The following is a 22,947-nucleotide window of genomic DNA, read 5'->3' as shown; positions in this document are numbered from 1 at the left end:
TCATACTGCTTGTGTTTTATTAATAATATCCATTAGGGCCTTAGCTTACTCAATTGATCTGTTGTACAGACATCTCTTGAATATGGCAATCAAAGCAGTTGATCGTTCTCTGTGGGCGTCCAGTTCAAATATGAGATTTGCTGCAAAGATACATGTGAGACCTAACCGGTACAATTTTTCTTCTGAACTTCTGACTCGCTCTGTGCTGAAAACTACATTACCCAGAATCCTCTTCACCCGATCAGTGTGACGCGGCAGGTTTTTGCTCCGCTCATCTGGTCTCTAGCCACTACAACACAAAACACCACCGTCTGTTTACAATCTCTCTAGAAGCAGCCGGGGGACAACATCATTTTACAAGCATTGTTTTTCTTTCAATGCTCTGTTCTTCTTCCGAGCCAGAAACTGATTGAGATCACGTCAAATTGAACGGCAGAGAGATTATTTTTGTTTGAATTTTGAGGAGAACTCTCAACACAACACCTGCCTTTGTTAGCAAGTTAGCCTCGTGTCCTTAAAGGCTCCTCGCCCTTAATTCTCTCTCTCTGTTATATTCTGGTTTGTTTTATTTTCTTTAATCATTTATAGAGTCATACAGTAGTTGTAGGTAAACCCGTGCTAACGCAGAAGCTCTTTGTTCGTGCCTCGGGAAAAAAACACACACGCACCAGCACCTCCGTGAGTACCTCATTCACTAGAAAAATAAACATTAATGCTTGTATGTTATGAAATAACAATTATTTTACTAGTGATGCTGACTTGTTTTTCGCAGCGTTGTATCCTTTGTTATATCTTCTAGGTATCATATTGACTTTATCATAAGAATCATTTTAAGCTTAAAGGGTTAGTTCACCCAGATAGCAAATTTATGTAATTAATAACTTACCCTGATGTTGTTTCAAACCCGTAAAACCTCCGTTTATCTTTGGAACACAGTTTAAGATATTTTTGAATTACATAAATTTGCTATCTGGGTGAACTAACCCTTTAAGAATATATTGTTTTGATTTCAAGATTCAGTATTTATGTGCTCAGCTCTTTAAGTATGTTTATTGTATTGTTTCAGTCTATCAGATAAACTGGCATGGGGATGTTGTCCTTTTCTAAAAGTGAAGATTAAATGTCTGTAATTGAAGTACTTTTATCATTTAGCAGTGCAAAGAAGTGTCATTTAGTTATATGTACAGTGGGAAAAATATTAATTTGATCCCCTGCTGATTTTGTCATTTTGGCCACTTACAAAGAAATTAAGGCATTGTAACTTTTATGGTAGGTTTATTTTAACGTATAGAGACAGAATACCAACCAAAAAATCCAGGCAAAAAACCCCCACTTAAACCCCTCACACCATTTATATAAAAGTTAGAAATTGATTTGCAGTTCAGTGAGTGAAATAAGTATTTTATCCCCAAGCAAAACATGACTTAGTACTTGGTGCAGAAACCCTTGTTGGCAAGCACAGAAGTAAGACCTTTTTTGTAGTTGGTCATCAGGTTTGCACACATCTCAGGAGGGATTTTGTTCCACTCTTCTTTACAGATCCTATCGAAATTCTTAAAGGGTTCATATGATGCTTTTTAAAATATCATTATTTGGTGTAACAGAATATGTTGACATGCTTCAATCTTCAAAAAACACATTATTTTTCAAATACTGTACATTATTGTAGGTCCTCTATGCCCTGCCTCTCTCAAACGCATCTTTTCTACAAAGTCCCTCCTTCCGACAAGCGCAGTCTGCTCTGATTGACCAACTGACCCAGTGCATTATGATTGGCCGATCATCACAAGCACTCGTCAGAAATGTAACGCCCCTTTGCATAATTGTGAGCTGCATCTTTCAAAATAAATGTTAAGATAGTTAATAATGTCCTTAGTTTTACCATCAGTTCAAGCCCGTAAGGGGAACTCTGGATTTGAACATTCAATAGCAAGTACTTAAACTAATAACAAAACATACATCCAGTAGCTGATTCAGAAGCGCCAGATTGTCGTAGCAAAGTCAGAATTACATCCGCTCCTAGGTTCATGAAGTGGTCGTCCATAAAATGCGTTGCTGTTCTGTTGTAAGTAATCTTAAAGATTCCTAAATGCATCTACTTTCAGAGAGCCAAATAAAGTGCTTTTGCTTTTGCCTAGATACACAGAGCATCTCCCTGACATGGCTGCTGTTACTGAAACCACGCTGCCTTTCTTTGTGTAAACATTTGAGCGGCATTATGCAAATATTTCCACATAGTGACATAGACATGTGGGAGCGCATTTTAGGGTGCCGTGACAAAGTCTTAACTTTGATTAAGAATATCTCTTTGGATTTGAGACTTTAGTCTCTGCTACTTTACAGATCTCCTTCATGCACCAAGAGCTTGTGACACTCCAAAGAGAAAGGAAAAATTTAAATCACATCATATAACCCCTTTAAGGTTTCTTGGCTGTCATTTGGCAACTCAAAGTTTCAGCTCCCTCCACAGATTTTCTATTGGATTGAGGTCTGGAGATAGGCTAGGCCCTCCATGACCTTAATGTGCTGCTTCTTGAGGCACTCCTTTGTTGCCTTGGTGGTAGGTTTTAGGTCATTGTCATGCTGGATGACCAATTAGATTTAATTCGATTTTTTGGTTGATATTCTGTGAAATAAAAATTACAGACCCTTCGTTTCTTTGTAAGTGGGCAAACTTACAAAATCAGTAGGGGATCAAATAAATATTTTTCCTCACTGTATATGTTATATTTCTCTGTCATGTACATACAAATTTTGTGATTTCTTTTGCATCTTGTGTTTAAGTCACTTACTTCACAACTGTTCATGCTTACTGAACATGTCCAATGGAGAGTCATGGTAATTGAGAAAGCAGTGCACTCCATATACTTTATGGGCAGAATTTGCATTGGCTTTTGTGGGCTCGTTACAGACGTGTCATTGTATTTTGCTAATGTATTAAAACGCGCCGAGTCATTTGCATAAGCAGACTGAGCATCTGGTCTGACCCAATATGGCCTTTGTCCCGTTCCCGTGCTGATGTCAAGATGTCAGTCAAACACCCCCCCCCCCACACACCCTATTTTCGTACCAGCTGGTGTTGCTACATCTGAATTATTTATTAGAACAATTAATGGAGTAACATGCATTAAATGCAACATTTACTATCACTCCATATTTTCTGCTCTCACATTCATGCATACTGCCGGAATGGGAAACTTCCAGTTCTTCCAGTTCATCCACTTCCAGTTCTAAAAATATTTTTCTGAAGCTTGGAAAATTACTTTGTTTGTAGTATTTGTTGGATAGAGAGGCAGTACAATGATTGCTGCATTTTAAGCTTGGCCTGTAAAAACTTGCACAGCACATTTTAATGCATTTACTTACATTTAGCTTACACTGCAAGCCAAAATAATTCTTCTAGTGACATTTGTGCATTATCTAAACTTACATTTTACATAAACCTTTATCTGAATTGTATCTTTGGCTTTGTTTAAAATCAACTTATTTTTGTTTACAGTTCAATTTAAATTAAGTTTGAGATCAAACAATAACTGAAGTCATCTGAAGTGATCTTTTGGGGTATGTGGTTTAAACACATTTTAAGTAATTTTTGTTAGATAAACTTCATTGGTAAGTTTAGTAGGAGAGCTTTGATGCAGAGCACATTATTGCAGTAATATAAAATGAACTTTCTGAATGAAATACAGTGGTGTCATTTTCTACTCTATAAGCGGTACAGTTCTGTGTTTGTGGAGTTACAGGTAAGAGAGAGAATTGTTCCTTCTGAGTTTGTTTTGCATTGATACATTACCAGGGACTCTAGTCATTTCACTGCTTTACTTTAAACAAGGGCAAAGGTTACCTCCACTTGACACTTTGGGCTTTGCATTTTTTTGCTGTACTGATGATTTGAGTATGTTGTTAGTCTTTGTGTACACATTGCCTTATGTAACGAGTATTACATGTGTTCCCTCAAGTGTGATAGCCGCACTGACTCTGACACTGTATTTTAAAATGATCTCATGTCTCTCCTGAGTCTGCTGGTATATGAATCATTTTTAGTCACTGCATCTTATCCAGTGTGGCATTAAGTGTGAAAAACTGTTCCTGGACCAGCTCTGTGATGGTGAGCCCTGGGGCCTGTACCATTAAGGTAGCTGAAAAAATTCAGAGTTACAGGACAAACCTCTCCTATCCGGCTTTGTTGGTACCATGATGCTGTTCATCAACTTTCTTTGTCAACTCAGGCTTTGATCCTGAGTTTGTGGAGCGCGTACGCATGAATGTGTGACATCACTGGCGAACAGCCAATCACGAGCCTCGCAACACAAAGCAGGTTTGATTTACTTCTCGCGAGAGACCCAGCGAGATTCAAAACTAAAGGTTAAAGGTTTTGCTAAAGGTTAAGAGATTGAAGAATATGACAAATTTAAACGTCATATGAAAAATGGACGGCAAATAAAATAAATCATCTTTCTCTATCAGTGCAGTGACAAGTGAAACTTGTTAACTTTGTTTATGCATTTGAAAATATATAGTGATATAGACTCACGTAAGGTCAGATTTTTTATTTTTTAAATAGTGCAATCTTTTGATAGTGGAGCGGCTAAGTGCTTATGTTTGGCAGAATCGTTCAGTTTATGATACAAGCATGAAAATTGGCATGAGCACTCTCCATGGGTCACTTCACAAAAAGAAATTGTCCGAGCCACTTGAAATTTCAAGATGGCGGCCATTTTTCAAGATGGCCGACACCTTAGTGGAGCAGTTAAGCGATATAATTGTTTAGTTAGTGACATAAGCATGCAAATTGGTATGAGCAGTCTCTAAGGGTTGCTTGACAATAAGTCACCTACAGCTACTTGAAATTTCAAGATGGCGGCCATTTTTCAAGATTACCACCACCTAAATGGAGCAGTTAAGCGATATAATTGTTTAGTTAGTGACATAAGCATGCAAATTGGTATGAGCAGTCTCTAAGGGTTGCTTGACAAGAAAACACACCCAGCCACTAGAAATTTCTATTTTCAAGATGGCTGACCCCTGGATCCTCAAAAGATCAATTTTCTGATAGAAATGTATTGTTTATTATAATTCTTTTTCATTAAGGACGATTTGGTGTCATTTTATTTTATAAGTTTTAGATTATTCTAAAGAACAACTTTTAACGCATCAAAATACAGTTGTGTTGATTTGTTGATTAAAGATAGATTAGACAAGTGAATATCTGCACTACCAAGGCACACTGGTGTTATATCACTGCTGTTAAACTCAGAGTGGGGTTCAATGTCAGCTAATTGTAAAGTTAATATCCCAAATGCTGTCTAATCTACCCCAAAACAGTTAGATAGCCGCACCTGAATTGACAGGTTGTGGCAGTGCGGGAGAGCCAAGGTTAATGGGGTTTTAGTTAACCAGATGGTGTACAGATCGCACAGGATATAAATGGGATTGGTTGAACGATCGGACAAAGTCTAGGGTTAAGGCATAAAGTTAGTTGTATCCCATACATCAAAGTGCTTGGTAAAAGGTGGTAAAAGGATAAACCCTCTGCCTATACATTTGCTGCAGACATGGCAGTGAAACAAGGACACAAATCCCTGATGATTGATGCCAATGACACAGACATTTTAATCATAGCCACTTCTGTTATGCCGTCTTTGATGCAACTTGGCCTGGAGAAAATGTGGGTGACATTTGGCAAAGGAGAGAAGACAAGATGGATCCCTATACATTAAGTGGTTTCAGCCATAGGACCAGAGAAAACATGTGGTATCCTCTTTTTCCATGCCCTCAGTGGTTGTGACATTCTATCATCCTTCCATGTCAAATCAAAGAAGTCTGCCTGGAAAACATGGGACGTGTGTGATTAGGTCTCAAATACATTTGCAAGACTCAGCAAATGTCCCTCTGCAGTGGAGGATAGTGACCTGCAAGCTTTGGAGATATTTGTTGTGCTAATGTATGTAATGTCACCACTGTGAATGAGGCCAGGCTTGATCTCTTTGCCAGAAAGCAAAGACAATGTGACTTGATCCCACCAACTCAAGCAGCAGTCAAAGAGCATGCCAAACATGCTTCTTATGAGGCTGGATATGTGTGGGGACAGGCATTGAAGCGACATCCACAAATGCCGAGCCCATCCGACTGGGGATGGGTTAAAAAGGACGAAGAGTGGAAAGTCTTCTGGACTCCACTTCCACCTATTGCAGAAAGTTGTTGGGAGTTGACCAAATGTGGGTGCAACAAGGCATGTACTGGAAGGTGTAAGTGCTTTAGATATGGAATCAGTTGCACATGCCTATGTAGTTGCCCCTGCTTGAACCTATTTGCATGTTTCTTTTGCCAGTGTTAGTCCTGTTTCCGGTGTAGGCCTATGGCCCGGCTTCCCCTCGCCACATCGGCGCATCATGTTTTATTTTGTCTCCAGACTATCACTGTGACATTTTCAGTTTAGTTCCTTAGTATTGTTTGAGATACTTTCTGTTTGTCATGGTTCCATGGCTGTGTCAGCCAGAGTCGCTGTTGCCTCTGGATTAGGGCTGGGATAAACGATTATTTTTTAAACGATTAATCTAGCGATAATTTTTTCGATGCATCGTTTAATCTAACGATTAATTTTTCGGGCCGATTCGATTTCGATTATCTCCCCATTAATTGACTACTAACAATTTATACATGTTGATTTACATATCTGAATGAAAAAAACATGAATTCCTTAACATTGCAATATATGTTTATTGCTCTTAAAATTACAAAATAAAAGACTGATTAAGAATGCATTACTTTGCAATTGTATAGAGCATAGCATTAAATAAAACCTTGAAGCCTTGAAAACACATAGCTTACTGAAACAAGCTTACTGAACACATAGAGCCTAGCTTACTGAAAAAAGTTCTTCTTTCAGATGAAAATAACAACTTGATGTCTAGCATTCAATAAAAAAGTTCACCCAAAATACTTGTTTAGAGCAATTGAAAGAATACAGTAACCAATGTAAACTTTAGGGATTTAAGCTAATACAGAGACTGCTTTTCCAAAATAAAAATAAAAAATTTTACAGTGGGAGCCAGCAGCCTGTCATGGAGAAAAAAAAAATCTCCGATTGCTCCACGTGAAACTTTGGCGTTCCGCCCTTTTTCTATCGTGTCTAATGATTTTGGTTAATATTCACGAGGGGTGGGGGAAGAGAGAGAGAGAGCGCTCATGTAGTTTGAAGACTGTGAGTGAAACTGCGCGTGACACTTTGGTGTTTCGCCCTTTTTCTATCGTGTTTAATGATTTTGATTTTGCACAAGGGAGAGAGAGAGCAAGAAGCGCTTGTGTTGTTTGAAGACTGTGAGTGCGCGCGCAGCCGGGGCTCTCTCTCGTACGCGCTCTGTCACTGTCACTCACCGATCAAATAAGGCTTTGACACCCGCCAAAAAAAAAAGATCAATGCAGAAAAACCCCTGGATTGGTTATATAACGTTGGACAGAATGTTGATCCGGCCATCGCGTATATTCAGCGCACATAAGGTAAACGTTTTGCAAACGTTTTTTGGAGAAATAAAAACAGGTCGACGAATCGATGCGCATATTTTGCGTCTACGTATTTTTTGCCTCGACGTCATCGATGACCTCGACGCGTTGTCCCAGCCCTACTCTGGATCTGTTCTTATTGACATTCAGTATTAGTCATTGCTCAATTTTTAGTTTGGTCCATTCAGCACCACAACTGTGCTAATTTATTAATCTTATATTTTGTTTCCCCACCTCTCAGTATTAATTTGACATGTTTAATAACTGTTAGTTAAAAAAAAAAAAAAAAAAACTCCCTTGTGACTGTTACCTTGTCATTGGGAGGCAACTCCTGACAGGCTTTACCAAACTGGACAGGTCGTGGGTGAGGAGTCAGACAAAACACAGTCAAACTACGTCTCTTGACAGAGTCTTTTGAGGAACCCAATACATTTCTATTAAAAAATTTATCATTTAAGGATCCACATGGCGGGCGGCAGAAATCCAGAAAAATTGCCACCATCTTGAAATTTTATGTTGCTGTGGGCGGTTTCTTATCAAATGACCCTTTGAGACAGCTCATGGCAATTTTCATGCTTGTATCACCAACTAAATGATTTCTTAAGCCTAATTGCTCCACTAAGGTGTCAGCCATCTTGAACAAAGGCCGCCATCTTGAAATTTCAAGTGGCTCGGACAATTTTCTTGTCAAGTGACCCATGGAGACTGCTCATGCCAATTTTCACACTTGTATCATAAACTGAACAATTATATCACTTAGCCGCTCCACTATGATACCACAACTTATTTATATTACTTGTGTGTATATCTGTATACATTAATATTCATTTAAAATAAGCGATTTATAATAGCTGTTAAACTAAAATTGTTCGTGTGTAAAAGATAAATAATAATAATATTGAATCACAATAATTATAAAAATATAAAATGACTCTGTTATGGTCAGTAAAGCCAGATTTCCTCTTTTTTTTTTTTTTTTTTTTTTTTTTTTTTTTAGAATTAGTGACCTTTAGTTTGGAGCAAGATAAACTGGAGGAGTGACTTTGTGTCAGACATGTGTCACTTCTCTCACATCTGATCCAACTTCAGTTTGAGATCTCGAATCCAGAACATAACCTGTCCCAGAGCAGGTTAGCCGTGGAGTGTAAGTTACTATGGCAATGAATGCCGCTAAAAGCCAAGCCACTTACGTGGTACCTAAAACCCAGGATTGGTGCAAACTAACCTGAAACTTTACTGGCTAGCGAACTAATCCAGCTTCATGGTACAGGCCTCTGATCTGTTTGCAGCAGATCAGATATCTGAAACTGGCTGATGTCTCTGTCAATAAGCCTGAATTGATTCTGGAGCTCATTGTAACTCTGTTCAAAATAACAACGTTCGGTTAAGCTTTTTATTTGCTGTTTTTGTAAGTAATTCCAGTTGCAGTAGTGCAGTGAATCTATAATTTCTATCTGCTTGTCACCAGTCTTTTCCAACAATAAGAAACACTTTTTGCAGGCATCACAACACTTTGTAGTGGTTAACCCCAAGTAAAATTGTAATGTAGAAAAAGTAGATGTCACCCACCCACTTTTTGACCGATCACCTCACTTTATACTTTCCAGTGATATACATTTGTTTGAAGAATGAGCACGGTGCTATTTTTGGAAATTGTGCCAAACCTCTGCATTTAAATATCGCCTCCAGAAACCTTTCATCATGTTAACTACCGATTATGTCTATTTAATTGAAATGGATTTATTGACCCAAGTTGGTGACAACCTTTTAAAGCCCAAGATTTTTTTTTTTATCAAAGACAAGTTCTACCTATTGAGAAACTGACAGAAAAAGACAGCCCAGATTGTCCTTCCAATTTGAGGCCTTTTAGTATTTTAATTAGTGATGCATCAATCATTATTTTTATGGGTGATTAAATGAATGATTCCAATACTGGTTAACCTTTTTTTTTTTAAGTAAATGTATGTATTGTGTAAGAAAAAAAAGAAAACAAAACAAAAAGATGCTACTAACATGTTCCATGAGCAGTTTTGATTTGAATTAAATTGCGTAAATAAGATTTAATGCAAAAATAGAATGGTCTGAAACTTTTTAATATTAAATATTAAGCAGCAAAACTGATGTCAACATTGCTAATAACACGAAATGTTTGTACCAAATGAGTACCATATCAGTCACTGTCTTTTGGCCACTTTTTTGAGTCTACAGTACACAATACATTTTTGAGGATGGTTTATATTGTGGAAACTAGGTCAGACAGTGGGCACCTCAGAGGAAAAGGAAGTAGGAAGAACTCCCTCTCTTTTTCTCACATGCTTGCCTGTGCTGAAAAATTACTTCAATTGTTTTGTTTGTAGTTGCAACACCTGAATTTATGTATGTTATATTTTAAATGGCTAGTTAGAATTGTCATTTTAGATGACAAGAATCATTTTAAATGATTTAAACATCGACACCATCGCGTCAATTGATTAATATGCGGGAGGGAGAGAGAGCAAGACAGCGCTCGTGTTGTTTGAAGACTGCTCGCTCTCTCTCTGTCTCTCTCGCGCGCGCTCTCTCTCTGTCTCTCTCGCCCACTTTCTCTCTCTGTCTCTCAGAGCGCGCGCACGCTCTCTCTCCCTCCCTGTCTCTCTCGCGCGCTCTCTCTCTCTGTGTCTCTCTCGCGCTCTCTCTCTCTCTGCCCTGTTAAACTTGCATGTGTTTTTCAGTCCTGTCAATGAAAAAAAACTCTCACTCTATGATGGTTAAGCTGTGCAATTAATCTGCGAATCACATTCGTCAAGGGCCGGGGAGCAGCTGGCCCGTACAGTTAATGAATAACAGATCAACTACGACAGCCTACATCGCACATCCTGCGATGTGACTATCGTGGATTCGTACATCGCGATATCGATGCTTAAACGACACATCGTGCAGCCCTAGTATGTATTTTGAAGTCTCTCTGCTTTTGTGTATTTGTTGAGCTGATTAAATTTAGGTACCTGTTGTATTAAATAAAACCTGATTCTGATAATATGTCCTGTTGACTCTCGCTTTCTGCACGCTTTTTGGTGTGTGAAAGATGAGATTGGTCATGTGACCTGAAGGACACACCGACCCCCATCTTAGGCCTCTGTTCCCCTCAACTTCCTTTGGGGAGAGCCAGAGCTGATCACTGCGGGCTGTAAATGAGTTATTGTCATGGAGACTGAGGTCAGCCTCTGCCAGTCAAAGCTGAAATGGGCAGAAGGATGTGCTCTGCCATACAGAGTATCTGGTTCTTGTGTAGTTAAGAGGGGATCCTTTTGAACTGCTCTAAAGTATATCTAAAAACCAGCTGACTGATGTTTAAACCGTTTTTATTAGTTTTAGCATATGGACTTCTCTGAAATGACTTGTTTCCTGTTTAGACAGCCATATCTAAAGAACATCCCCCACTTTTTTAGATCATTGGGATCATTTGACAGTTTCTGGGAAGACTGCATTGTGTTTTCTTGGGTAGCAAGTGATTCTTTAGATGTGTATTTTTAAGGCTAGCCTTTGTTTCATGGAGACTCAATACCATTTGTGTTTCTTTGTGGTTTCAAGTACATGTGTGCGTGTCTGCATGGTTAGTTCATTGTCACAGTCCAGTCTGTTTATTTCTCTTAGGTTTCAGTGCTCATTTCATTGAATAATTAAAAAGCTCCTGAAATTGAAGCTCGGCCCATCCCCACCTCTCTCCTCTCCTCCCCCTGTCTGTTCCACACTCGTTTAAGAAAGCAAGCCATTTCATTGTGTCATGCTCAGCTTGAATGTTGTTCATAAACCGTTTTATCGTTCCTAGATGGTTATCTTCAGTTTTATATTGCTTTCTCTCTCTTTGTTTATAGATTCTGCATTGAGTTTATAATATTAATGAATATTATTTTCATGAATGAAATGTAGCTATTGTTAATACAGAATTGCCTTTAACAATTGCATTGTATTTAACCTTCTTTGGAGGAATTTTGTGAGACAGTCTGCGTAAGAGTTTGTCAAATGTTCAATATAAGTGATGTCTGTTGATAAGTTACTTTCAGTCAGTACAGTCGTGGCCAAAAGTTTTGAGAATTACATAAATATTGGAAATTGGAAAAGTTGCTGCTTAAGTTTTTATAATAGCAATTTGCATATACTCCAGAATGTTATGAAGAGTGATCAGATGAATTGCATAGTCCTTCTTTGCCATGAAAATTAACTTAATACCAAAAAAACCTTTCCACTGCATTTCATTGCTGTCATTAAAGGACCTGCTGAGATCATTTCAGTAATCATCTTGTTAACTCAGGTGAGAATGTTGACGAGCACAAGGCTGGAGATCATTATGTCAGGCTGATTGGGTTAGAATGGCAGACTTGACTTGTTAAAAGGAGGGTGATGCTTGAAATCATTGTTCTTCCATTGTTAACCATGGTGACCTGCAAAGAAACGCGTGCAGCCATCATTGTGTTGCATAAAAATGGCTTCACAGGCAAGGATATTATGGCTACTAAGATTGCACCTAAATCAACAATTTATAGGATCATCAAGAACTTCAAGGAAAGAGGTTCAATTCTTGTAAAGAAGGCTTCAGGGCGTCCAAGAAAGTCCAGCAGAGTGCAGAAAGTGCAGAGCTTGCTCAGGAATGGCAGCAGGCAGGTGTGAGCGCATCTGCACGCACAGTGAGGCGAAGACTTTTGGAAGATGGCCTGGTGTCAAGAAGGGCAACAAAGAAGCCACTTCTCTCCAAAAAAAACATCAGGGACAGATTGATCTTCTGCAGAAAGTATAGTGAATGGACTGCTGAGGACTGGGGCAAAGTCATATTCTCCGATGAAGCCCCTTTCCGATTGTTTGGGGCATCTGGAAAAAGGCTTGTCCGGAGAAGAAAAGGTGAGCGCTCAGTCCTGTGTCATGCCAACAGTAAAGCATCCTGACACCATTCATGTGTGGGGTTGATTCTCATCCAAGGGAGTGGGCTCACTCACAATTCTGCCCAAAAACACAGCCATGAATAAAGAATGGTACCAAAACACCCTCCAACAGCAACTTCTTCCAACAATCCAACAACAGTTTGGTGAAGAACAATGCATTTTCCAGCACGATGGAGCACCGTGCCATAAGGCAAAAGTGATTAACTAAGTGGCTCGGGGACCAGAATGTTGAAATTTTGGGTCCATGGCCTGGAAACTCCCCAGATCTTAATCCCATTGAGAACTTGTGGTCAATCCTCAAGAGGCGGGTGGACAAACAAAAACCCACTAATTCTGACAAACTCCAAGAAGTGATTATGAAAGAATGGGTTGCTATCAGTCAGGATTTGGCCCAGAAGTTGATTGAGAGCATGCCCAGTCGAATTGCAGAGGTCCTGAAAAAGAAGGGCCAACACTGCAAATACTGACTCTTTGCATAAATGTCATGTAATTGTCGATAAAAGCTTTTGAAACGTATGAAGTGCTTGTAATTATATTTCAGTACATCACAGAAACAACTGAAACAAAGATATAAAAGCAGTTTAGCAGCAAACATTTTGAAAACTAATATTTATGTAATTCTCAAAACTTTTGGCCACGACTGTACATGAGATACATTACCAATTACATGTACATTCTTGTGGAATAATTTAGTACTAAAGGACACGCCGTTATGCTTCCCTGTGCATACATGTGTTCCTATGTGCGCATGGGAGGGTGGGGCATTGCAGAGGGCTCTTTCTTTGTGGTGTAATCGGTACCAGATGGAGGGGTGGGTGTGTGTGTGTTAATACACTCCTCTCCTTTTCCTCACTTCACAAATTTAATTGAAACACACATTCAAAAATCTTCAAGAGCTGGCTGGTGAAACTGTGGTCGTATTCTTAGTGACAGTCTTAATCATGTAACCTGACTCTGGGACACCCCATGCATATCTTGCACTCCGTTTGTTTTAGGGCTTGTCCGAATACCATTTTTTGTGCTTCTAAGCTTCGGTAGTAATCAACACCGAATATTCGAAGCTTTGGAGTGAGGGGGTTGAACATATTCTTCTCTCTAACGGCGTGTTTACACTGGATGTGGTGCGGTGCGGCGTGACATATTCCTGACAGTAAGCTGCTGCTGCTGCTGAGTTCTATTTATTCTTTGAATATAGACAAATTATTATTAGGCTGGGCTACTGTACGTTTTTTTTTATGACTGCTGTAGGATTTGTAAGTATTTTCCAAGCAAATTAAGTGCATTTAAGTGCGTTGGTGTTGAAAGTCAGGTGTTGAGAAAAAAAAAAAGAATATTTGAATTTCAAAATCGAATGCATAATCGAATATTCTGGTCCAGCCCTAGTTTGTTTGTTGTTAAGTTTGAAACGGAGTGCTTGTTTTCTTTTGACCTGGCAAACTGATTGTACTTGGATTTCACCCCACACTTTGTGACTGGCTCCTAGACTTCCTGACTGGCAGTCTGTTAGGATTGGAAATAGAACCTCAGATACTGTCATTACAAACACTGGCACCCCACAAGAGTGTGTTCTCGGTCCCATCCTCTACACACTGTTCACACATGACTGTGTAGCCTCCCACAAGGACAACATCTTACTGAAGTGATGACACCGCAGTGATAGGACGGATCACTGGCAGGGATGAAGCAGCCTACAAGAAAGAGGTGGCCAGTCTTGTGACATGGTGTGAGGACAACAATCTTACCCTCAACATGGCCAAGACAAAGGAGATTGATCGTGGACTTGAGGAAAAAGAAGAGAACTCTATCTATCATGTCACCTAAGATCCTCAACAACTTCTACAGCTGTTTAGTGGAGAGCGGCTTGACCAGCTGGCAGCACTACTGTAAGAATCTGCAGAGAGTTGTGAAGACTGCTGAGAAGATCATCAGGACTCCACTGGCCATTTACCATCACAGGGTCCACAGAAGAGCTGCATCCATCATAATTTCCACATTTCATATGGATTACATAATCAGAGAGTAGCCTATTTATTTTGGTTTGAATATTTTCGTTTAAAAGTAGACATTTCAAGCTTTCTGTAATATATTACCTATATTTATTTTTAAACCCACCGATTAAGACACTACCTGACCCAAAATATCACTTAAAGTTTCTACAGCTTTTTTCTTAGCTATTTCAGAATTTGGAAAAATGACTGGGGCAAACTTGTTACTGCAGTCATGTACGGCATGATAAATGCTCATCACTTCTGCTGCCCAAACTTTGTCAGCCTGTGGGTCCCTTTGTTTATTGAAAAACGATTGCACTTATTTGCATGTTTCTTGATGATGTGCTTTTTTTCAGTGGTAGCCTACTCACATGCACCATGTCGCTTCACGTCGTATTCTCCTCCATGTCCCACAGAAAAAAGCTCTCTCTGCTTCGCCATCTACAGGTCTTAATCAAGGGTATGCTGTGGTCCTTTCGTTATTAAAAGTGCATCTTCTCTTTTTCGTGGCCATTAACCTGACCGAATAGCGCGTGCGTCAACAGTTTGATTGATGTACGACTGAGCCTATCGACTAACGCTTTTATTGCTCTCCTCTGCTCTATTGGACATAAGTTAACACTACTAATGAAAAAGCGGGACAGATGTTCAATTTGCGTGAGGCGGGACAAAGGGTAAAATTGCTGTACAACGTAAAGCGGGACAGGTTGTCACTCTATTCGCGCCAGTTATTCAGCAAATAAAGTGTAGGCCTATATATTTCGTGTATAGTACTATATAAATTACAAAGGTTTAATTGGCATCTTTATTTCAAAGGACCCGACTGACCGCGACCCGATTATCATAAAAAATATTTTTGGATGAATCGTAACCACGGGTGACCACAGGCACCCGCTCATTTTGGATCAACCCGCGCATCACTGATAAACACTGACTGTTTATTAGCTAGTTCAGACTCCGTTATCGTCACTTTCTCAGACATAAAGTTTTACTTGTTTAGATTAGCAACAGACCACAGACTTGGTTCCCATGAAGCTAATGAGTTCTACTAGTCTGTTGTTTTCTTTTGATCTTTAATTTATCCATCTTTCTCAACATCCTCTTTGAAACGTAGCACCAATACAAGACACTTGTTGCATGTTTCTAACTGTGTTGGGTTCATAAGTGGTACAGTGGTTTCATATTTTGTGTGTTTTCAGTTTAAATTCTTTGATTTGCACAAAACCCGATATGATTCTGTGTTCAGTGGTGCATGACCTGTATAAGAAGGACCACAATGTAGAAAAAGGACACCCACTTGCATTTCCAAAGTGTATATGAAGGGTTGGCAGTTGTACCTTGCCCTAGAAAAAACATTTCACAGTGGCATGTAGGAAACGTTTGATGTTTCTCTCACTTCTTCAAAGACCTGTTGTTCCTAGCTGAAATATTTTCTCAAGCTTTGATTTTTGTTTTTCAGCAAGTCTAAAGGGTAACTTTAGGCCACTTTCTTTCAGTGCTTACTGAAATTAAATTACTGTGGTATTTAAAGGGCCTAGCGGAACGCAAAAATTTTAAATCTAATATTTTGCTGAACAGGATCAAACAAAAAAAGTACTGGTCATAATACTTGCATAAAATGTTTGATGTGAAAAAGCGGTTCACTGACTGCGAAGCACAGCCACAAGCGCCACAGTTACGTTTGGGATCATTTTATTTTTAATACTAGTGTCATTTGAAAACATTGCAATTGCGTTTTAAAATACAACAACGAGATACAACGAAACCATTTAAAGAGACTCATTCAGCGGTCTCCTTGGCGGGAAACAAGGTAACATGATCTAAAACGTATGGCGCACTCTCTTAATTTTATCAAATGATCATAATCACATCTATTCATTTTACAGTCCTGCTACTAGCATTTTATTCAGACTAAAACCCCTTTAATTCGGGTGAGAAAGCTTTTTTCCAAGTGGCTTTGCACATAATAATAATAATACCGCTGCAGACGCATTTTGCAGTATTAAGGTTATTAATTGATCATTCATTTAAATGTCGATCTATCATTTCCATGATCGAATATTGACATCCTTAAATGCAAATGAGTTGGATGGAAACCTGGCTATTGTCTGCATCAAACCATGCTTCCGAACAAATGTGATTCATGGTTCTGGGCAGCTCCTGGACAGCTTCTCTCCGAGCACGCTGCTGTCTGTGACCGGGGCGGAGTAACGAAGCCCTCAATCACGCTGCAGTGTTTGTAAGAGCTGACAACTTCTCCACCCCATTTACAGAGTGAGATTCTCTGACTACCTTTTTCTCACAAGGACTGTTGTTGAATCTTCCAAAAGTTTTGGCTTGGGGTCCTTCGCATGCGCAGCAGCACTTTCCACTGCAACAATAACACGGGGCTGCCCGCCGATGTGCCTGACTTTATATCGGCGCTACTAAACACGGATATCGGCCGATGCGGATATATTAAATAATGACAAATATCGGCCCGATATATCGGCCGAGTGATAAATCGGTCGACCTCTAATATGTAATTATAATTTAATTCATTAAAACAATATATATTTGGTACACAAAATGAGATGACAGACATATCAACTATTATTCACCATTTAATTAGGTATATGATAAAGAAACTGAATAACCCTTTCTCTTTGAATGTCATATGGATAAGAAACAAAATAAAGGTAAGTAATGACAAGTGGTTTTATTTTTGGATAAACTATTTAATTGACAACAATCTGTCTTAAAATATCTTATAGGTTATTATAATAAAAACAGTCCTACAAGTTTTGATGTCTGCAAACCAAACTACCAATTTAGTGAAATAAAAAACAACAAAAATTCCCACTAATAAAAATATTTTATCATTAACTACCTCAACACTGGAGAGCTGCTTTAAAACGGAAAATCAAGTTGTAATTCTAACTGAAAGTGACACTGATTATGGTTTTTCATGTTTAATACTGTAAAGCTGCTTAAGGCCATCTACTGCATTAAGTACTATATAAATAAACTTGACGTAACTGGACTTTACTGGAGTACCAAACTGCAGAGCTTGTGCAAACATCCACATTACTGTAATCAGATGCTTTCTTAACTGCTGCTTTCTCACCACTGTCAGTTTATGTTGTTTATTTCTTTATAGAGAGGAAAGCGTCCAGCATATACTAAAATATTCATCCAAATCCCACTTTGCAGCTTCTGGGTCTGCCGCCTTTGCGCTGCAGTGCTTTGCTTCTTCTCTTGAATTGCATCCAGGAGGGCAGAATTTACAGTCTTGTGCTACAGCGCCACACTGGTCACACCGCATTATTGCAGGCTGTTACATTAGGTCCTATGAGAAAAAACGACTACTCGACAATAAAAAATTTTTCAATAATGTCGACCAATCGTTTCAGCTCTAGTACAAATCCAGACCGCTCTAGTTAGCCTGTGGTTGGCAATGCGTACAGGTGTTTGGTGGGTGCGTACCACTCGTCTGCTCCCTCTGCTGTGAAGCAGCTGCACACCCAACATGCTTCTCTTCAAACTCCCATTACCCACATGTGCTGCTCGTGTAACCAACAGACCAGATGCCCATGCTGAATGCAGATGTGTCCCTCCCCTCTGGTTCCTAACTTCTCATTTCAACTTCCTTCTCTACTTTTGGATCTATTTTAGACCACAGTTGCCACCGATATGTCTCCCTAATTTCTCGGTGGGAACGGTTTAAGCTTCCACATCATACCCCCTCATGAAAGGAGTTTTCCTCACTGTTAGGATTATAATTCATACCTCCCCTGACAGCAAAGCAATGCTAGAACCTGTGTTCATGATTCAGCAGGAGTCTTAAAATTCTCATTTGGTACCCCCCCTCCTTTCCAACTCTGTATTGGGTAAAACTGTGTGCTTTTATGTGTGTGAATGCATGAGTTTTATGGGAGTTGCCCGAGCACATAAGTGGCTTCAGGCTGTGTAACTGAACACACACATACACGTCTCTAAAGTCTGGCAGGTTTTGCTTTGCTTCCAGTTAATTGGACAGACAACAGCACATCAGTGTACCTAAACTGTCTGCAAAGTTGTAGAGGAATGGTAACACCAGGTTACTGTTCAAACCTGTATTATGTTCTTGGGATCGGTGGGTCTTGACACTTTTCTCACAATCTGAAATGTTCTGTTTGAAAATGAAGAAAAGGTTTCACAGATGTTCACATGGTTGTATATTCAGACATCATGAAGTCACAATCAATTATCATTAATAAAATATTGAAGTGTTTATGGTTTATTTGTAAAAAAAATTCAATATAATTCAATCACTTCCCTCCAGCATCCTGTAACTTACTTGAGATCACAGTAATTACAAATTTGAATTATCTAAATCTGTACCTGATAGACAAAATGTAGTTCCCACACCCAAATTATTCGTCTAGAACACCTCTGGAGACCATTTTCAAGTTGATTTTATTTGTGTGTGTTTTTTGGACTCTAAAATCCTTAATTCTCATTCACTTACATTATATGACTGAAAGACTGCAATGATTTGAGTTAAAAATCTTTGTCTGTGTTCTACTGAAGAAACATTCACCTAAATCTTGGATGCCCTGGGGGTAAGCAGATAAACATCACATTTTAATTTTTGGGTGACCTATCCTTTTAAAGTTGTGGAAATGAAGCCAAACTGCCATGGTTACTGGGCCTTAAGCCCAACCTGAGCCAAAGTAATGCATTTCTCTGTGCATTGAAGATTTATTATGAGCTGGCACCCTGCTTCTCACCGGCACTGAAACAAAAGCTGAATTATATTCAGTATTTTTGATGTGTGGAAGCCGTGGGCTGAGCTGTGGTCAACTCTGAAACAGTCCTAGTTTTGTGTGTGACGTTGTAGTTAAAATTTTTTTTTTTGCATGTATCATTCTCAGTCACAGTCCTGTTCAGGCTTAACGCTAACCTGGTCTGTCTCGTTCCTCTTGTGGTCGGGTTGTTTTTCAGGTCATTATACAGAGGGGGGAAGTGCGAGTCAAATCAGGATAAATACAGCAGGGGTGTCTGCGAAAAAATGTGTATTTGTCCCGTACTGTATTTTGGTCCAGTTACTGACTGTAAAATAGCTCCCTGATCTAGTAACTCTTTGAGAGAGAAAAAACAAGTTTATTTAATGTTGTAGAGGTAAAACTATAACCATGCAAACTTTTATGTTACCGTTTCACTTTGGTTTCATGAAATAGAAACTTTTCTCTGTGGTGAGATAAGGTGTGCAGATATAGAGAGTGTGTTGGTTGTTTTAATGATTAGTGAGGTGGTTTTGTGTGTGAAACTGAGAGACATGGAGAAAACTGCGAAATTTCAGAGAATTCTGCATGCATGAGTGATGCATAAATCTGATGACCTTCTAAAAGAGTATTTTTCCTTTCATTCTCTCTTTCTGTTTCCTTTTGTTTTCTCTCTCCACCTTTCATTACTCCAAATGATTTCAGTGGTTTTTGAATTACCTTTTGTGTGAAATTGCAATAAAGGATGTCATCAAGTGTGTTTTGCTGTGCAAATATTTTGTGGTTTTTCCTGTTAATTTTACCGGATTTTCAGCCTTGATACTAACTAACACACAAATCAACCATTGATACAGGTTCATGCTATCTCTCTTTAAAAGGTTGACTTTGCTGTAAAAAGTTGCATAACACAATACATTTGGAAGATGTGTTGTAAAGCAGCTTTTACCTTTTCTTTTCCCTTTGGCTATCTTGCTTTCTCATTTTCCAACCTTATTCACACACTCTCACCCTCACTGTTTGTTTTAGTATAGGTGTCGTGTGTGAAAAGTGTGATTTCTAAGAAGAGGAAGAACTGCTGTTATTATATTTAGTGGTACAGGAGTGTGACAAATTGACTTGTTCTGTGATGTAGGAAGGATTGTAAGTAGTGTTGCCACTTAAGACACCTCTTTATTTTCACTCTGTATCATCAGCACTGACTTCCTGTTCTGTGCTCACTTGTTAGTTAGACATGCAGATTAGTTAGCCAGACATTTTTTAAAAAAATCAAAATAAGTGTTTTGAGATTAGACTATTTGCATACTCAGAATAAAGTTAGAAATTGTGCACACTGAAACCTTTTAAGTCGTGTGACTGCTATAGTCCTAAATTTCTTCAACATCTCTTCCAGTGTTTAAACAATTCAGGAATTATATGCTGTGTGATTGCCCGAGTGGTAAGTTGCTTCGTGCTGCTTTTGTTCATCATTAGTTCATCAACACATGCTTTGACGGTGTTATCAGGATTGTGTGTATGGGGCAGGTGTAGGGCTGCATCTAACGATTATTTTGATAATCGATTAATCTGTCGATTATTTTTTCGATTAATCGGTTTATGTACTTATATTTTAGTTTTTTCCATTTTTTCCCCAAGTAAATTATTAATAAATGGTCTTTATCCTTCAGCATAGATTTTTAAGAGATTTTAACCATTTTGCACTGTCATATCCTCATCAAAAATATACCTGGAGTTGTTTTATTGTGTTAGTAATCCTTTGTCGAACTCTTCTGCAATCAGAACACTGACCCATAATCTAGCAAATTTCACAAGTAGATTTCAAATAATGTTTTCACCATGGCAGTCCTTAGAGCTCCTAAAGTAGTTTAACATCCTGAACAAAGCTTATTAAGGAATCTTTCAGAACATATTTTCACGAAGAATAAGGATAAAACAGAATAAAATTGCAGTGCATTGTATTTTATTATTTACTGGGAAACAGCTTTATAGCTTTTGCTGTGAAATTGTAAACAATCCTTCGAAAAAAGTGCCAATGGCATGAAACCTGAATGGAACTCACAATTTAAAGTAAAATCCATCAGAAGGTTGTCCAGAAAAAAAAATTGGACAAACACAAAAAACCTGCTGTGTGAAAAAGAGCAGTGAATACTTAGAAAAAAAGTGCATTTCAAATATCTTTAAACATTTACCTCTCTCATTCAGTCATAATTAGGCTGCACGACTGAATTTTGAACTGGTAAACGACAAACTGATTACAGAACATGTTTGTAAAGCTTTAAATGTTAACTGTTAAAAAGCAATGTTATCAGCTTTTACGACTAAACATTTGCAAACAACATTGTACTGGAGAATCTGCACAAATGAAAGTCTTAGGGGCCGTTCACAAATCGCGCCTAAAACGCGTGGAAAACGCTAGGCGCACCGCTTTCTCCTTCTTTCCAAAGCGCTCGGGCAGAAGCGCCCCTGAGGCGTCTGCCTTTGCTAAGCAACCATGACGTGCTCTCTCCTTGAAGACGCGGAAATTTCAGCAAAGGATAAATGGATTTGCAGCTCAAAAAATCGCTTGCAGTAGCTCTGCTACTAAATTTATTTAAAAATGGAAATCCATATACTATGATCAGCTGTTCCTTTCATCTTGACTGAGCTTTTAACGTTGTTACGGGAAAGGATGAAGCTGATTGGTTAGTAATTGTCACATGACCCGCGGTGCGCTTGCGGCATTCTGAAAAGTTGAAATGTTTTAACTCGATTCGGTGCGGTGTTGGAAATAACGAACTTGAGCGCGCAAATGACGCGATATGTAAACGTCCCCTTAAACAGTTCAGTAGTGCAGAGTTTACAGGTTACTCTTCTTTTTTGAAGGCTCAAAGTAAAGCACTCCCACATCACGGTGAATGCTGCAGAGACGCTGTTCGGGAAGCACGTGACATAAAACGAGGCCAGCTATTGGCTATTCGCTACTTCTCCTGCTGTACTGGCTGAGTAAAACCTCCGGTGGCTCATTACTGCCACACTTTGGTCACCGCAGATTTGAAATATGCACGAAATGAGCCTCTTACGGCAAATAAAAGTTATTTAGCAACGAATCGATGACTAAAGTAGTTGACAACTATTTTAATAATCGATTTTAATCGATTAAATCGATTCGTTGTTTCAGCTCTAGGCAGGTGTTGATTTTGTATGGCTGTGAGGAATTTATGAGTGCAGTTTATGCATGTGATCCATTAACACTCGTATCCCTTTTTAAAGTATTATTCAGGAACTCTATGGCCACATTCTTTACTACACCCTTAAAGTAAGTGACTAAAGTACAGCACTAAGGCACACAGTTTAAGCCCGTAGCAACAGTCTGATATATGGGACAGGGATTGCTGTGGGAGGAAGGTCTGAATAAAGAAGACTGTCTGGATGAAGGGATGAGGGTTTGAATCCCCAGAGTAGCTGGCGTCGCTTTTTAGGAACAAAGAATGAGAAGATGGACATGAAGAGTCCGAGCTCTTATATATATACAAGTTGGCAATGTTAAAGCCAACATGGAAAAACCATGAACCCATGTAATTAATTTCACATTCCTGTTCATATTTTGAATAATTTTGTAAGAATGTAATGAAAATAGATGAACATGGAAACCTTTTATGCAATACACAGCCTGATTGCATGTTTCTCAAAAGAAAATACTGTTTGTTTGTACTGTTTGGCTTTTATTTTCTGTTGTAAATAGTTTAACAGTAGCCAAATAGCTATTTAGACATTATTTTAACAAACCTGCATATGATCTGGCACCATTGTAGTATGTAA

The 22,947-nt window shown here is 38.8% G+C and overlaps 1 protein-coding gene across 1 annotated transcript in view; it reads left to right on the top strand.

The window, feature by feature from the left end:
* The first annotated feature begins 255 nt into the window (after positions 1 to 255).
* Positions 256 to 22,947, top strand: part of LOC132111519 (E3 ubiquitin-protein ligase pellino homolog 1) — a 31,361-nt gene continuing 8,669 nt past the window's right edge. The window contains exon 1 of the mRNA XM_059518891.1: positions 256 to 678. The gene's annotated coding sequence lies outside the window, so the exon portion shown is untranslated. The remainder of the gene's footprint in view (positions 679 to 22,947) is intronic.

The sequence above is a fragment of the Carassius carassius genome, chromosome 31 (assembly GCF_963082965.1).
Source record: "Carassius carassius chromosome 31, fCarCar2.1, whole genome shotgun sequence".
Lineage (NCBI taxonomy): Eukaryota > Metazoa > Chordata > Actinopteri > Cypriniformes > Cyprinidae > Carassius > Carassius carassius.
This window is presented reverse-complemented; position numbering and strand designations above follow the sequence as displayed.